This window comes from Fringilla coelebs (assembly GCF_963513975.1).
Source record: "Fringilla coelebs genome assembly, chromosome: Z".
NCBI classification, from domain to species: Eukaryota; Metazoa; Chordata; class Aves; order Passeriformes; family Fringillidae; genus Fringilla; species Fringilla coelebs.
Genome location: NC_140031.1, coordinates 7,077,647 through 7,095,866, shown reverse-complemented (window position 1 = coordinate 7,095,866; position 18,220 = coordinate 7,077,647). Strand labels below are relative to the sequence as shown.

General features: G+C 43.5%; 1 protein-coding gene across 20 annotated transcripts in view; it reads right to left on the bottom strand.

Annotated features, from left to right (window-relative positions):
- Positions 1-18,220, bottom strand: part of CELF4 (CUGBP Elav-like family member 4) — a gene marked incomplete at both ends in the record, with an annotated part of 671,538 nt that overhangs the window by 328,031 nt on the left and 325,287 nt on the right. The window lies entirely within an intron of this gene.

Here is an 18,220-nt window from a genome sequence, read left to right as displayed (position 1 = left end):
TGACAAAACGAGGCACCCAGATCCCTATGGAGCAGTTCCTGCAGTTTGTAGAGGCCGTGTGTTGGTAAGTAGGATTGTGTTATCACACATCCTAGGTCCAAATAAATATGCAAGGCTGAGCAGGTAGATGGAGGCATGGAAAACTAGACCATACGTAAGTGAAACACTGTAAGCAGGAAAGAGCAAGGAAATAATTATAACCAGGCTTGCAACACTTCCTACGCTCCTTTCTGGTCCAGCCAACACATTGGCCACCTGTTTGCCTTTGCAAGATGCTTTGCTATAGCTGTAGTCTTTCATTTCAGAAGGAAAATGAGAGGACAGTTTTTTAGATCTTTTTTTTCTGGAAGCTGATGGAATCTGTCTCAGTTTGCCTGCCTTGTTATCTCTCCTTTGGCATCTGGACACCTACAAATCCAAATTTTTCTATACGGCTTTTACCATGAGGAAAAAGATACAGGAATTTCAGTTCTATGGGTGGAGACACCACAGAAACAATGGAAAAAAATCAGCAGGTTTTCCCTAATAAGCAGTCTCTCAAAGTGATGCTGAGAAAATGACTTTTCGTCTTGTTATGATAAAAAAAATATACCAGACTTGCTAATGAGTTGGGGAGGTGGGGACAATTTTTTTTTTAATTTTGAAGCTACTAAATATCATGGTTTCAACTCAATCTCTAAAGCTATTGAGTTCATGTTCTGAATAAGAGAAGCAGTGAACCAAAAGAGCAGAGAGTGTGTGGGGGAAGGAGGCAAAAGAATAAAAACCAACACAGTGAAAATCAGGCAGAGTGAAAAATATATTGAAACTGTGAAAAAAAAAAAGCGCTCCAGAAGTGTGGAAAGAGCAAAAAGTTGCAGCACAGAAAAAAGCTACCAACTATGTCTACCCAACAGTTACCCCTAATCTTATCTGTCATGCTAATTACCAGATTTAGGGCTTGTACCAGAGAGGAGGATGTGTGTGAATTGTGAGCTCATGTGCAGGGCTTCTGACAGCTCACACACACAACCTGCTGATATTTCCCCTTTAGCTAAAGATTTCTTTCTTTCTCTCTTTCTTTCTCTCTCTTTCTTTCTCTCTTTCTTTCTTTCTTTCTTTCTTTTTCTTTTCTTTCTTTTTTTTTTTTTCCAATTGAATCACCATCAGAATGCGCTGAATTACAGGAAAGACAAGGTTAGGCAGCTTTTGAGAAATCCAATAAAAAAATCTAAAGGAATCCCCAAACCCCAGAACTGCAGGAAATGTGCTAGTTCCTGTGTATTACATGGTTTCCTTCCCAACATATTAATGTCCAATACCCAGAAATATGCAATGGCATGTGCTGCTTTACCTTTTCTTCCTAAGGATTTCACTCAGCCTGCAGTTCTGTACAGTCTTCTGCACCCCTCTGGAGTTGCACCGAGATTTGCACCCACGTTTACCCCCTCTGCACCCCAGTAATTACTAGTTTTGTTTAAATTGTGCTTTAGGATGTAAATGGAGCTTAAGCCAGGGAAGGTGTGCGGAGGGCAGCTGATGCTGGTTTAGTAATGCGGTGAGGTAGCATCAGCTCGAGTGACAACTACTCATTAGCAGCTAATCCAATAGCTCTTGCTAATCCAATCGACTGGAGGAGCTGGACTCACTGTTTTCCAAGAGTGGTCATCTTGCTATCTCAAAAATCCCAGGAAGTTAAGGGAGGATTTAAGGCACACAGAGGTGGCTGACTGCACCCAGCAAGTCCAGTCCCGGCACCGGAGGATATCTCCTGCAAACTGACTTTGAATCTGTGTGGCAAAGCAGCAACAAGCCAAAAGTCAAGACGCCCCATACAGTCTCTGTGAAATATCACAAGCAAGCTTCTCACTGGCTCACTCTGGCTGCTAGGGATTGGAGCCTGTCTGGGAGCAGGAGGACAATGAGATGGAAAGGGTTAACACACAGTTATCCCCTCCCCGGGGCCCCCACTCCAGCAGATTGCAATCCAGCCCTGAAAATTTTCAGCAGCCGCATCGATATCATTCCACTGTGCCTTCATTACCTCCTGATCTCTAAATAAGGGCCAGCTGGGCTCAGAAAACATTATGTGGTGCTGTTACGACTGACATAAACCACCAAAGTGGCATTTTGCAGATGAGAAGAACGAGCAAAAGCCCCGCAAAATCCTCTGCAGTTGGGTTTAAACGAGGGCTGTAACTTCTTACACATGTCCTGCTCCCAGTCTACAGGAAGAGGCTGATTAATCCTGCATGTGTTAGGCTGGAATATTGCATTACTGGAAGCAAAGAAACCCCTTAATCATATTGCTGGTTATGCCAGAGGTCTGTTTTCTCTCAAATGCATCACATTAAGAGCCTTCCCTGGGCTACAGAACCATCCCAGGCTATTTTTCAGGTTGCTGCCCTACATATAGGCTTTTTCATTCTGGCTTTGTTTTAGGGGGTGGCTGGCTATGTTGTGGTTGACCTTGACGTAACCACAAGCAGCGAGGAAGTTTTGGAGAGAAGACAAAAATGGTACTTTATCACTTCCCATCTCCAAGAGAAATACAAAGAATCTGTGAAGAAGAGCCTTGTTCCTAGTTTTCCTTTACTGCTTGCTCCAAAAGTGCGGGTGTGGAAGAGCTAACACCACACATAGGATGGGAAGCAGTGATCTGTCCCTCTCCTCTTCTACTCTGCTTTTCCATGTGGACAGGAAGAAAGAATTTCACAGGGAGAATTGCTGTCTGCACCTTCAGGCTCTTTTTGAGGGCACAGTTCAATCCTAGTTCCAGGACATCCCCATAACCTCATTCTTTCCCAGTGTAAAGGCTGGTCATTAATGAGACAAAAGCAAACACTCCAAGACCATACTCACTTGGGAGATCTGGAGCTTTGGGAATCTGTAACTCTCCCCTAGGGCCATTGTGGGACTGTACAGGGAAAGAAAGAGACTGTCTGGTTGACACAGTCCCTCCCTAGGAAGCCCAGGGGAGCACATGGGAAATACACATCTCATGGGATGACTCACAGTGCACCTGATCTTGTACCCTCTCCCAAAACCCTTGTGGAAAAAACACTTCTCTGTGCCAAGGAAGAAAGGATTTGCGTCTGATACCACAGGAAAGTTATTGTTCTTTGTTCACACCACATCCATAGGTTTATGCACCTATGGATGATCTCCTGTAAAAGCAGGATGTGCACACACCACCCCAGAAAATCCTGTCCTTTCCCAGCTAGATTTTCGGAGATCCAACAACCAAATTTAAATAACAACAAAACATAACAATCAAAACATCTCCAACATGGGAAGTCCTGGCAGCAGCTTTAACCCTTACAAACACAGAGACAAGATCCGTGACAATAAAAGATGTCCTGCAAAGCATGAAACTGAACAGAAATATCTTTGGGGGTGGCTGGTTTTTGCACTCAACTCCAGGGAGGAGGAGGTGACAGAAGGAGAAGAGCCTCTGCTTGTACAAGCCACTTTGGACTTTCCCTTTGAACAGGGCACAGGGGCACTGAGTCTTACAGCCTTTTTAATAGGAGCATCTGCTCCTGTTCCCATCCCAGCTGGATGGCATCTATGAGTGTTTGCTGTTAGCGAATTGTGCCATGTGTCATGAGCAGGGGTGTATCCTGGGCAGGGAGCACTTGCACATCTTGGAGGCCTTTACACCACGGCAGCGGGTCCATTTGTTTGGCCTGGGCACTTGCCTGGGGGCAGCAGCTGCATTCTCCATCTACTCTGGAATTTCCAAATGGTGAAGGCCCCAAGGGTGGCTGTCATTAGCAGGGTAATGTGTGTGCAAGCGATGGTGTGGAGGGAGAGGACTTCGGGGGTGGCTTACATGTTATCTTATTTTCTCTAACTTTATTTCATTTTATTTTATTTCTTCCACAGACCTCTGGAAATGAGAGCTATCTCACTCCCACAGACCCTCTGAACTCAGGCCATCTGTGGGACCATCTTTTCCTCCCCCTCAGTGATGACCTGCCCTGCAGGAGGTTGATGGTGATGGAGAGGGAGTATAGGAAAAGTCACAGGGATGTCCACATGGTCAGTAGCAAATTTGCCAAAATGGGATTCCATTCTATTTCACAGGCTAGTTATGCAGCCCTTAACACTTTGGTAGGTATTCACAGGGACAGAAATGCCAAAACAACCCTATTTATTTGCACTGTGTTCTCCTTATTCCATCTATGTATTTTTCCTGCAGGAATGTCTGCTAGCAATTTGTAAAATGCTCACAGTTATAGAGTGAGTGGAGGCAGATGAAGTAGTTCACCCTTCTAAAGGATTCAGAAGCCCCATGGAGACCTGCAGCAGTCTCCTCTGCCCATCAGCAGCAAATTTAACTGCCCCATCTGCCACCCCAGCCCTCCAACAGAACAGAAAGTGGGCCAGCCCTTACAGCTGAAGGACAGATCACACACAAACTACCATGTGCAGTGGCTATTGCAGGGTTTAGTCCAAATGCCTGGCATGCAAGAGCAGCCCCAGCATCATCAGTCCCCAGATTTGAAGAAAGAGCTTGCACAGAATGGGGAAGAGTTTCCGCTTAGTGAAGAAACCTTTTCCTGAGAAAGCTTACTATGAGGTTTGTAAAAGGAGGCTGCATTGATTCAAGCTGGGTGTTAATAATAAATCCGGAGAGCTGCAGCAGCACTGGCTCCCCGCCACCCACCTTGGCGAACCCGGCTGAACCGAGCAGACGCACATACAAGACAAACTCTGTAGGCTGGATACACAACAAGGTACTGTTGTCCCATCTGTAGCTGTGTACATGCCAGTGGATATCAGCCTAACACAAGGCGAGCAGATACATGGGGAAGCAGTTGCTTTCCTCCTTCCTTCCCACCTTTTTTTCTGCTCTGAGCTGGGGAGGGAGTCTGGAAGCCAGTGCCATGTCCACGGTGCTCCCAACAGACTGGCTTTGTTACAGCAAGCAGAAGAGGATGCTCAACATACGCTCTGTTTGTGCTGTGACACAGGGGCAGACGTTGTGGGACTGATGTAAGCACTACCTGGGATGCCAACACCCCAAATTGCCCGCGGTGCCTCGGCAAACTGGGCTCCCACTGCTCAAACACCAGGAGTGTGCTCCTACGGGGACCCACCAGCACCCAGAGCAGAGCCAGCACCCCTGCGAGGGCCGGTGAGAAATTTGCTGGCCATGACCTGGTTAGTGTCTCGGAGGCCTAATTGGCATCCTCTGTGACCGGTCTGGCTCCGGCTGCCAGGAGAGAGTAAAGCGTCTCCTCCTTTCACAGATGGGATGGGGGAAGGGGTGACCACCGCGTGTCTGTGTGTCGGTGTCAGGGGATGGCAACAAAGGATGTCAGGAACGCGGCGCTGCCAAGGGGCTTGCATATTTGGCTTATAACCTGATGAGTACAAGGCAGGTGGCAGAGTCTATGTCATGCCCTGTGGGGGGTGGAGAGGGAAGGGAAAGAAAAGAGGAAAAAATAGGACTGGTGCAGATGGGAAGTGCCAGCTCCTCTCGCTGGAACAGAGCTGTTCGATTCGGATACTCAGCCAGAGAAACTTATAAGGACCAGGACGGGAGAAAACAGAACTGGTCAGCATCAGCAAGGGGCCTCCCGATCTTTTCCTCCAATCTACCTCATTGCAATTTTAAAAAAAACTCATTTTTGATGGAAAATTAAATTAAAATACCCACAATTTTAAAAAATGGAGGACAAGCTAGCTAAATCTCAGTGATGTTGAGTAAATATGTGACTTGGGTGTGTGTGAAGGAAGGAAGGGAGAAAGGGAGAGACAGAGATTAAAACAAAAAAAAAATACAACCTAGAAAAAACTTGGAACAAAACACACACGAGGTAATGCCAAAAACTTGAGAAGGAGAGTGGTTACACACTAATTTAATTCTCTAATCCCCCTACTCCTGTCACTGTTTACTCACTGATAAATGTGCAGTAGCTTCAGCAAGACAGCCACATTTGCAGAAACTGACAGCCTGACTCAGAGACTATTTACCTAAAGACCATGAATATTAAAACAGGTTTCCAAAAGGCCCCCGTCTTGAAGGAGAAGATTAGCATGGGGCCTCTTGCTGACAGACTCTTCCCTCTCCACCCCTCCTTCCCCCACTCCGTGATGCATCTCTTGTTCAAACACTCGAGAAGTATCACCTAGCTGAAGAACTGAAATATTGGAACAATGCCCTGGAGCTGTGCATTTGGCTTTAGCCTGACAGCAAAAACACCCATCCATCCAAAAAAAAAGTTGGGGTTGGATTTTTGGGGTGGGTTTTGGTTTTGTTTGTTTTTGTTTGGTTTTGTTTTGGTTTTGGTTTTTGTTCCTTTTAAATAACTGTATGAAAACAAAAATAAACCCATATCTTTTTTTGCTATTCCCCCCCACCCTGCTCCTTTTGGAAGGTGAACTATGAGCACAGACTCCTTTAATAGAATTAGAAAGGCAACAAAATTAAATTCAAAAGTCATGCTCCTTAAATGAGTTTGACTCTGTCTCCTATGATGGTGCACAGAATTCACCAGAAAGATAGAAAAAGAGTAAAGTAAAACTAGAAAGGGCAGAGAAAAAGATGGCTTTAAAGATCAGATGGAAAGCATAGTTTCTATAGTTTCTATAGAAATGATCTAGATACCCCAGCATGAATGACCAAACAGAGTGGAAATCAAATTGATTTATATAAAAAAAATAAATGAAATGTCAAAAGGATTTTAAACAGACAGTCAAGATTCACTTACTTGTAACATTAAAAAAGTTACACTATATTTGAAATCAAAGAATTATTGCTTGCTTATGCCATTCATGTTTTACTGGAGGAATTCTTCGCCACAGAACCTTCTGGGGAATAAAATTATAACTAGATTCAAGAAAACCTTAAAAAATCTTGGAAAATAGGGCAAAAATTGTTTCTAAAGGCCGTGAATTGTTAGAAGACTGTGAGAAGAAAGGCAAATTAGCCTTGTTCTATTTGGCAAAGGAGCTGGAAGCACAATTTATTTACACTGACTCATATTTCTCTCTCTTGACTGTGTGTGAGGGACACTCCCTTTCCAGGGTGAAACACAGAGACAAGGATGTGCACGTACAGGCTGGGTGGGCATTGAGTATGACTCCCACCCCCTGCTAACTCATCTCTGAGTGCCTGACACACCCTGGGGAAAGCAGGGAGACCACGTCTCTTACAGGGGGTGACAAGACTGCACTGTGATGCATTTGTCCTGATACAGACAGTGCTGCTTATCCCTGGAAACTGGTGAATATCCTGGCTCTGGAGACAATGGCATCCAGTCTCCCTCTCAGGTCAGTGAACTATTCAGACAGAATTAACAGCTCGTGATTTCCCCGCCTCTCAAGTGACTCTAAGGTCTCCCGATGTAGTTGCTCATCTGGCATGGAATGACACAGCCCTGTTGAAGTCAGTGGAATTATTCTGCTGGGGTTTTTTATCCCCCCACCTGAGGATCAGGTGTTTCACTGCAAGCCTTTGGGAGCACTACTGCCGACTGCATAATGGACAATGCTAGCACAAGGACGAGCATATTTGGCTTTGAGGGAAAAGGGCAGCCAGCATCCCTGGATACCTTCCTAAGTGCAACCAGGCAGTCCATGCCTGGAAAACTACTGCCAGTGAGGCTGCCCCTCAGCTTTGCCTTTAGCAAGAAAACAGACTTCAGTAGAGCAGTGCCAGAGGCTGCTGGGTCAGAAGGGCTTTGCAGACGCCTTGTGACTGAGAGTGTGAAAGGGTTAAACCATGAGGCCACCTGGCACACAGCCCTTCTCTGACCAACACCAGGCTTCTGCCTCCACAGCAGTTCCAGAAACAACCACAGCCCCTCCAATATTCATGGTTCTCAGTTGCCATGAGGCTAAAATTACATCTACCCAGAGGAAGATGAAGCCTCCGTGTGAGCATACTGAAAGCCTCCCAAAGACATGTTCAGAGGGGGTGGGGTGAGGCAGCAGACAAAGTGAATGGAAATCTTTGCTAACACAGATGGAAATTCGTTGATGAATATTTTTTGCAGGCTGGATTTGGTATCTTGTTTAAAAGAAGAGTTTAATTATAACCAGAGCTACTATAATGAGCAGGCAAAGGTGGACTATTAGGAGAGCTTCCTGGAATCAGAAAGGCAACTTGAGAGTGCAGATGAAGTCACTCCAATTGCAGAATCTGGCCTCAGGACAGAGTGGCTTCTTCACCTTCACTTTAGAGCACCTGTCTCTAGAAAACTTCTTCCTAGCACCTGCATTCACATCACTTTCTTTGGCAATCACAGGCTTTAAGTAGAAGCTTGGAAGGTGTATCATGACTCTAAGCATATACGTGCACAGGCAAATCAAGCCTACTTTAAAAGAAAATTTTAGTCCATGCTCAAAGGTTAAATATAAAATTCTGTGAAGCGTAAAAGTGTTTCTTGATGACCTCACAAGAAAACATTTTACTTTCTGGTATACCTTAAACAGAAGAGGTTTTGGACACCCTGTGGTTTTTTGTTTGCAAGAACCTTGGAGTGGGTTAATGTAGGGAGGCGTCACTCCATGCTACATTTGTTTTTTAAATGCCTATTCCAAGCATTCACTTTTAGATCATTGAACAGATGGGTCTTGGGTATGTCTCTCCCAAGGAGGCTGAACAGGTATGATTTTCTGTATTGATTGATAGCTTATTGTGGACTTAATTATTTGGGAAGATCTTGTGTGTAGGTTGTTTTCTCTCCATTAGATACAAATGTGAGTATCTGCACATGTGGAATTACAGCATCCTGGAAGAATAGACAGCAACCCCTTGATTTGAGAGGGTCCTTAAGTTTTTATGAAGTAGAGACATGCCTGGATTCCCAAAGGCTGGAAAAAATCCACTCTGGGTCCCTGACCAGGTGACTCATCCATCTCCCTCGCAGTGGCTGCTCTCCTGTTGTATGCCACATTTTGCCTGTACACTGAAGTGCCCCAAACCCATTCCTGCTCGGTGTATCTGTGTGCTCTGCCACAGGCTGAGCTGCTGTGGGCTGTGGGGGGTTTGTCTGTGCCTGTGTCAGTGTGAGATGCCACAGAACCCCTGCAAGGGGAGTTGTCCCCCAGCCCGACTCCTTGCTTGGAGCAGCTCCTGTGTTGGCCAGAAGTGATGCTGTGCACAGGCTGCTGCTCTTGTGATGTGCCTCAGCAGAGCAATCACACATCCCTCTGTACATTTGTGTGCTCCTTGGGCACTTATGTACCTCTGATCCGTGATAAGACCCCCACACACAAAAATTAACACACTGGGAAGGGAGAGACTTAAGCGATCTCAAAAGACATAAAGGTCCCTGCCTTCCATTTAGGTATTTTATGCCCAGTATAAGGAAAGAAGACTAGGGTCCTAAAGAAGAATTTAAACACATAAACATTTTCATGGGTGTAGGAGGCTGTCAAAGAACATACCACCAAGACTCTGAGGAAATAGTTTCTGCTTTAACACCCGCAACCACGCACTCATCACCCAGTAGACATGCAGACAGTCCTCCTCTTCCCTCTCCCTTACTTCATCTATGGCAAAACCACACTATTCAAACTTTTCCACTATCAGTAAGAGAAGCTGCCATTTACACATTTGCAGAGCAGCAGACACAACACCAGTTTAATGATATAAGGAGGGAAAGGAATAAGGAGCAATCTGTGTATAATGTATACACATATATTTAAAATACTCGGCAGGAGAGACTCTGCTGTCAATTTAGTTTATTGTGAAATAGCTAAATATTAAAGAGAGATGGGGCTGATGGAATTGGATGGAAAGTTATATCTCTGAATCTATTTGTAATCACCTGTGTCTCTGCTTCTTTTCTCATAATACCTGCAGAGACATGACATACTGCTAGCTACCCCCAGAGCATCTTATAAAGAATGCAAGGGTTTTTCCAGCCTCTGGCACTCAGGTGGTGTTGGACTGGAGCACATGTCAGCCCTGATAAAGAGGAGGGAGCTCAGACCAGGCAGTTCCAGTGCTTGCCTGGAGCAGTAATGTGTGATGGCTACTCTACAGGAGGGATCACAGTGGCCATGGTCTGACTGACCTGTGTGACTATCAGAAACCTTTAAATCTCTCCCTCTTGCCTGGTGATCCATGCTTGCTCCTGCACTGAGACAAGCCTCAGACTCCTGTGCCTCCCAAGCTCTCCACGTGTATTCACCGCGTGCATTTCTTTATCTGTGCGCGCCCGCCCTCCCCTCATCCTTTCATAACAGCTCCAGATGGGTGTGATTAAAAACACACAGGCCTTACACACCTTCTGTGGGAAGTAGTTTTCAGCAAATTTCCCCAAATTACTTTAATTTTACAGGTAGGCAGAGGGAAAGGGAATAACACAAGCGGTGCAACACCCCCAATGGGAAAAAAAAAAAAAAAAAATATGGGAACATAATGCAGATTTGCTTCTTATATTTTTCTCCTACTTTCTAAGCAACAGAGTGTCCTGTAATACTGGTATTATAGGTATTACTGATATTCTAAAAATCAGTCACAGCAGGGGAGTTGAGAAAAAGACTGAGAGACTTTCTGAGATTTATTTTTTGTGTCTCATGCATAGGCTCTCTGGGAATTATTTTTTTGAGTAGGTATTGGCTATTTTTTTTTTTTTTGAAGGACTATTCACAAAGGTGCATGGGAGGGGCATTTCTTGGACTGCAGCCAAGTGGCATCCGTTTGTCATCAAGGCAAAACATTCAATACCCTGTTGCAATGGAAGATTTTGATCAGAGAAGGAGTTTTAGCTGTCAAAAGGGGTACTAGGTTTTAGACCTTAGATCAATTCTTAGCTCTGCCAAGTCCGCTTGTCCTGTCCCTTGTCTTGTCCTTGTCCCACAACTGGCCACTGAGTTAATATTTTTCTGATTCTCCACAGTTTTTGAGGCAGTAGGTCAAGTTATGATCAAGAGACACTCCACAGCCTGGCACAGGGAATACAAGCACCTAGGCAGGCAGATAAATTGTTTGTGTTCTCTGCCTGGAAGAGCATAACTTTTTCAGTTGTGTGTTTCCAGTAGGAGCGTTGGTAATTATGAATTCAGCCAGTCACTGCACTGTGCATATTCCAGAGCGGCTCATGGAGAAATCATTGTCTGTGAAAAATGATTCTTCTATGCAACAGGCATAAAAATTGAGTGCAAACTGGCCATGAACAAGCAGAACAAATTCAATTCAGGAGTCACAGGGCTATTGTGTCCTGCACAATGGTCTGCTGTCACAGGGCTCTGCAAAGGCACCAGGGACAGAAGCAGGAAACTTTGACATAATTTTAAAATTATTTTTAGTTTTTTTCCTAAAGAAATGAAGAATTTAGTGATTATTCTATATCTTAATGTCTATTTGCATCTCTCTCTCTCTTTTCCTTTTCCCTCAATAACTTTGAACCAATTGACACAGGAGGTTTCATTTGCAGCTTGACAGACATGAGAAAAAGTAATCACAAGAAGCTGAAAGGAAATAATTTCTGCTGGGTTTTTTTTTTTTTTTTAATTTTCTGAGGAATATGTGTTTTTGAAAAACTTTCCTGGAAAAGTGGAGGTGTTTTTGAGTATTAACCTTCTCCCACCATTAAACACATAGTAAATAAATTGAGAATCTAATTTGAAGAAAGTTCTAAGCTAAGACAGCTTCTATTTGTGATTTATCTGGTCCATGTAGGACAGAGCAGAGATCCTCCAGCCCTTGGCTGATTGGAAGATCAAGGTGTGGAGCAAGTGTTGTCTCTAGTACCTGGTCTTCACAATTTACTCCTTTAGTCTCCCATCTCAGGCTGATGTTGAGGGGTCTCAAAGGCAAGAGACTCTGAGCTCAGGCTTAGGAATCATGGGCTTAAACTCCTCAGAAAGCCACAGTTAGATAGTCGTGTCTACTGCTCTATTGCTAGTTAGTGAAATAATCAGCCTGGCTCTGCAAATTCATTCAGTAATTTAGGGACAATTTTACAGTCATCCTCACGCCAGACTTAGGTATCCCTGTGTTGTTCCAGTCCTTAAGGCTGGTATAAATAACAGTACCCTTCACACTGCTCTAAGTTTTGTGGAGGAGCAGCTTCAGTCAAAGCCCTGTGTAAAGAATTTACACAGCCTGTCTCCTCCCTCTCTCTGTGTACTCTTCACTGACAGACCAATCCTGACCTTGCAGCAGAACAGCCTAATAGGTGAAGAACCAGCATGGGACTGAGCTGTGGATAAGTCATTAGCCATTTTCAGCTGCAAGCTCATTAATTTCCATAGGTGCCTAAAAAATTTCCAAGATCTGGAGTTCTGTGCATCTGTGCTTTGGTTTGCCACCCACCAGACAGAAGGAAAACACACTGGTCTGTTCACAGGAGGATGGATTTCAGCAGTGAGCTCCCATCCTGTAATGCCCAGACACTACAGAAACAGCAGTGCTGCTTAGCACTGGTGGCCATGTATGTGCATCCTTGTAGATCCTCCCCTCACACCACAGGGAAAAATAAAGCCAGGGCAGAGCAGGCTAGACTCAATTCTTAGCTGGAGTAAGTTGAGATAGTCTCATGAACTACCATTTCACACCTGCCTGGCTCTGGAGTACATGATGAACTGTTCAAGCTGGGTGTTCTTCCAGACTTCTAGGAAAAGCAGTCAAGCAAGAATTCAGATTAAGAGAAGTGTGCACAAATGTTTTCTTAATAATAATTAATACATGATTAATAGGAACAGATTTTGAAAATAAATGATTATAAGATGTCTCTATAGCATGCCACCAGGATGATGGGGATAAATGATGCTGAGACACCTGAAAGTTGAGAGCCCATTACTAAGCATTTATAAATGGGAATGCATAAAAATATTTATCCATGTCTTTCTGAAACATGCTCTAATGTGTCTTCAAGCAATTTATCAGCTAAAAAGTAATTTTCATTAATCACTTATTAATTATTAATAAAGTGTTTGTAAGTGTCACCTTAATTTAAAGTGCTTTTGAGTCAAGGTGCACTTCCCGACTTTCCTTCTCAAAGGAGATCTTTTCTCCCAGACCAGAGTCCTTCAGACTCAAGCGACCTTGGTGCATCCTTCTTCACCCAGCCCACTCTTGGCCTCCACAACTGTTAGGCTTGCAAATGGGACTAAGTCATGTTTCTGGAAACCACAATTTGTCATTTCAGAAGGAAAGTTGATCAGATCCTCTCTCCCCACTTGCAAAGCTGGATGCCCAGACCTGGGAACGCAGTATTCAAATGTTTCAATTTATCATTACAGTGGAACCCTGAAGAGATCACATCTGCTAAGACCATAAATTGGACAAGATCCCACTTCAGAAGGAGCAGGCTCAGCTCGATATTCCCATTCTTGAACAAGGGACCAATTAGGCAGGCTTATTTACCTGCCATAAAGTGAGATGTTAGCCAGTGGGAGAAGTCACTTAAGGACAACAACAACAAAAAGTCTTTCTGATCTCTCTGTTAGAAATGGCCAGCTTCAAATCCTGCATCTCTCTACATTCTCACTTCAGCCTGTATGTCCTCTGTTCCTCCTGTTTCTTCATTCTTCCTTTAAAGTTAGTCCCTGTACCTCTGCATTTCCCCTTTTGTCTTATACATTTTATCTTTTTCTGTCCCTTCCTTCTGTCTCTTTCTTTCTCTTCGCTCTCCTTTTACTTAATTTTTCCTCCTCCTCCTTTGTTCTCTTTCTCTCTCTTTTTTTTTTTTTTTTTTTTTTTTTTTGCACACATCCAGATAAGATTTAATTTTGAGCTTTTCTACGGAACTAGCAATCAAAAAGGTCTTACATCTTGGAACAGAACCTGGGCTACAAAACGAGCAAATTGCTCACACCTTCTTCCCTTCATAAGATTTTACAGTGAGGATTGGATCTTCCTCTTGCCAAAAACTGGATTCAGGCCCCAAGAGACACTAAGGGGGAAATCTTCAGGCTTAAAAAGTGATATTTTCTGTCTCTCCTCATAACTTTAAATCTGCTTCTTCTCTAGATGGATAATGGTGTGGAAGCATCCAGAGTGGAAGCAGAGAGAAGCAGACACACATCTGTCAGGGATGGTCTGTGCACATTTATCCTGCTTCCGTGCTGGGGGATGGATGAGGTGACCTCTTGAGGTCCCTTCCAGATGTACTCGTCCATGAGTCCATGATTAATTGCCTTCATGATCTGCAGTTTATCTATCCAAAGAAATAAGCCTCAAAATCTCCTGCAAATACATATCCTGTGGGGTAGCTGAGGATACTGCCCCTCCATTCTTGGAGTATTGCACCCTAATTTAGACTCCACAGAGGAGACATGTCCCTGCTGCTCCCTGCAGAAAGGTGTATCCTTTCACACCCAGGAAAGGAATCAAAGAATAAAGCTGATTTATCTCAGTAGAGAAAGGAAAGAAAAATGGCTTTAAATGAGGAAGAAAATTTCTGTACTCTGCTTCTTCAGAAGACAAAGACAGGGAACAGGTAACTGAATCTTGGTGAGGACTGCTGATGCCTTATTCTGGTTTTCCAGTATTACTTCCCCACCAGTAGATGCAGGATTAATCTGTGTGTCCTTCCTGGGGCAGTGAGCTATGGCATGGCAGAGAGCACCACCATCCATGCCAGAGGGGAGCCACAGCTGAGATGACTGTTATCCTTTATATATTTGCAGTCAGAGGGTATTCTTTGCTGACGCTGAAGTGATGCTCACCCATGTGAGGATGATTTTCTCTAACATGTTCTTCCATAAAAGGATGGACATGGGAAACGGCAGACATATTTTGCCAAAGTGGGCCAAATGAAGAAGAAATGAAAGTAGCGAAAAGGAAAGGAATGATAACAAGGAAGGAAGGGCTGGAGAGAAAACTAACATGGGTGTCTTAGGAAAGACAGATATGAAGCTGAGAACTTGTGCCTCTCTGGAGATACAAACCTGAATACCTCTATCCAAATTACCAGTGATCTCCATCTGTTTTTTCTCAGGTATTTATTTAAAATTGAGATTTATTTAACCCCAAACTCATCTTTTTCTTTTGACAGTCAGTTGTGGATCAGCTGTTGTAAATAAAGACTGTTGTAAACACTGGCATTTTTTCATGTATAACCTGTCCAAAAAGAATCTAAGATGTCTTCACTGTGGCAGGGGAAGTTTGTAAGAATAAACTTCTGGAGAAGCTGGTCATGCAACACCAATTTGCTGAAAAAGTTCCTGGTCAATCAACACTGTGCATAATAAAGATATTCAAGACTTAATATGGCCTTTTTAGGTAGGTCAGATCTAGGATATGAGTAGTTTATATTAACCTACCTTTCCAAGAATCATGACAAAAATAATTGAGGAAGTTGGGTTGGTATCACACTTTCTGTCCCTTCTGAATCACCAGAAATCAAACTGAGTTAAAAATCAGTAGGGATGAGATTCAACTCAGTAAATATAGAGACCTCTACATATGTGTATCTCACCGAGAGACACTCGACTCCCTTGCTAGACAAACGAGAGAATTATACATTTCCATGCTCTTCAGCAATTTATTTCTTCCTAACATATGCATCTCAAACAGAGATAGGGGAGTTGTATTAAAAAAAAAAACTTATTTCCTACATTGGCAGTAATGGGAACTTATAGCAAACAGTTCAGATAGAGATTTCTAAAGCTAGATCAGGTTTCAAATTTGGAAGTTACAAATAAAGAAAAAATATAGAAAGTATTCTCCTTTTCTGCATAGTTTATCAGGAAAACAGTGTCATTTTTATGGTTCACTTTCTTTAAGAGCTATAGAGCAGAGACATGTTTTTAAACTGAATATTTCCTGGTCATATGCTAAACCTCACGATTTCAGCTTTCTATTTTAAAACTTTTCATTACCTTTCTTATTCCTCTCGTTTCCCTGTCTCCTTCCAACCATCTCACCACTTGTTTCGCTACTTCCTCTTAATCTTGAATACAAAGAGCAGGTTGATCCCAGCTCTGGCCCTGGAAATGTCAGGCTGAAAATGTTACTCTTGGAGTGATTTGCATGCATTACAAAGTGACAGGTGACAGGAGCACACAACCTCGGCTAATAGATGATTAATGATGTGATGCTGGCCAGCACTGTTGACTCGTTTTCCTGCTCTTCGGGAAACTTCAAAGGCAGCTGGCATTTCTGTTGCCTTGTGACAGGCTCATAGGTGAGTGTAATTGTTCAGTCCATATGTGCACGGCATAGAAGGAACCGTGGGCATGTTCATGGAGCACATTTTTCTCTGTGTGTGTCTGTGTGTGTCTGTGTGTGTGTGCATGAGGCAATTTGCAGGGCGGTGTGCATGAGCTCCCGTGTGCTTCTGTGTGCATACCAGCTCCTCATATACAAATTGCCTGGTTTCTGCAAGTTGCTGAGAGCATCATTATCCAGCTACTGTATTCTGAATAAAATACCATGGCCCATTTGGGGTTACAGTCTAAAGGAATGAGGGAAACTCACTGGAATTTTAATCTGGATGGAGAAAAATCCACCCTAAAGTAAACAGTATGTTTGGAAAGGAGCCCAGTAAATAGCAATCAGAACAGGATTAGAAATAGGTCAAGGCTGTAAAGTTGAATCTTTTTTCACACCCATTTCTTTCTCTTTTTTTTTTCTCAGCAAAATTTGGGGGAGTTGAGGTCATTAAAGAGATTAAGGCTACTTCAGATTTCAAGCCCACCCAGAATTCAAAGCATAGCCTCACTTCTGATGCATACATTATAAATCTGGAGTTCAGCTGAAGAAGTATTTGGAGTTTTCTAGAAGAATATTCTTAGGCAGGATCCTCTCAACACATATAGATGCCAATGTTTAGATTTAAAATCCTTGTACTCAGTAAAGGTGAAGGAAATCTCATTTCCTACTCCACACATGAACACCTCTGCCTTCTGCCCTGGGTTTCCTATTCCCCAGCCCACTGTATTCATGAATCTCTTTCAAAGTTGCTCAGCATTAGTGGAAAAGAAAGGAAACAAACTGTAGATGAAGGTCAGGGTTTTCAGTTGTGAACAAGAATCAGCCAAATCAGCCTCTTTTTAAACAAAAAAATAAGTAGTTCTCTGAATAAAAACCCTGCATCAAAATGTGTGTTTTTTAGTTCAGATTGGAAAGTCTGAAATTGGAGTGTTCTTTAAAACAACAAACTTCTCGATAGCCAATAAAGCATGAAGCTGCTGTAGCATAGAGCAAGGATGTAAGGAGAGTTTAAAACAAACAAGTTTTTTCCTTCCTTTTTCCAAAAGCTGTCATTTGGGAAAGCACAATGCAGATGTCAAAAGCTGAAAATGCATGTCCAGAGACAAATGGCCAGAGGAGGCCCTGAAAGATTTGTATCTTCTGTTGATTAAAAGGGGAAGGTAGAAGAGTCCCTGACTGAGATAAGTCTTCTTGCACAGAATCATGAAAAATTGGATTTGAAAGGTCCTCAAGAAATCAGCTAGGTTCTAGGCAAGAAACCTGTCCTAAGCAATTGAAGGCCATGCCTGAGCTCTGAGCGAGCCATGGCATAGGATGCACTCAAAAAATCAGCTGGACCAGGACAGATCTGAGTCTGTGTCTGAGTGCCTGCCAGAGACCCATCCTGCAGTGATTTCTCGTCTCTTTGACACCATGGCAAGCTGCTCCCAACTTGAGGCAAAGGCTTCAGTGCTTCTGAAACCATCACTTTTTTGTTTTGTTTTGTTTTGTTTCCCTTGCCTCACAGGTGGTTCAGTCTGTTAACTCAATCCAAAGACTTGCCATGTCCACTTCACGCTTCCCAGCCCTCAGTAACCTTCAATTCACAGGACATCACCCACTCCAACTCTGACTGTGCTCCCGACAGGGCAAGACACTAAGTGCCAGGACACCAGAAAGCAGGGAGAAAGGAAAGAGCTCATAGGCTTTGATCTATTTCAGACCTGTCAGATTAAGTAGGTCTGGAGGTTTGGGTGATGAGGCTTGTGCTTCATGCTTGCTTAAGCTGAATTGCCTTGGAAAAAGCTGAACATTCCCTGTTGGTGAAGTCTGTGTCCCCCTACCTTCCATCTATAAGCAGCAGCAAAAAACATCTCAGCACTCTGGGCTTGTGAAAATATCAGTTTCTAATCTGTGGCATTTGTGACATTTATTTTGCAGAATTACAGGTTGACCTGGGTGCATGCTAAAGATGGGTGTTGTTTCTAATGCTCCTGGAAATGCAGTTCATGGTGTCTTAGTCAAAGTCTGTTGAATAGCATGTGCACACATGACTTTGGGTGTCAATGTGCTCAAGGCCAGTGCCAGAGTGACAGAAAAATGGCAATGGCCAACCCACAGAAATAATTTGTT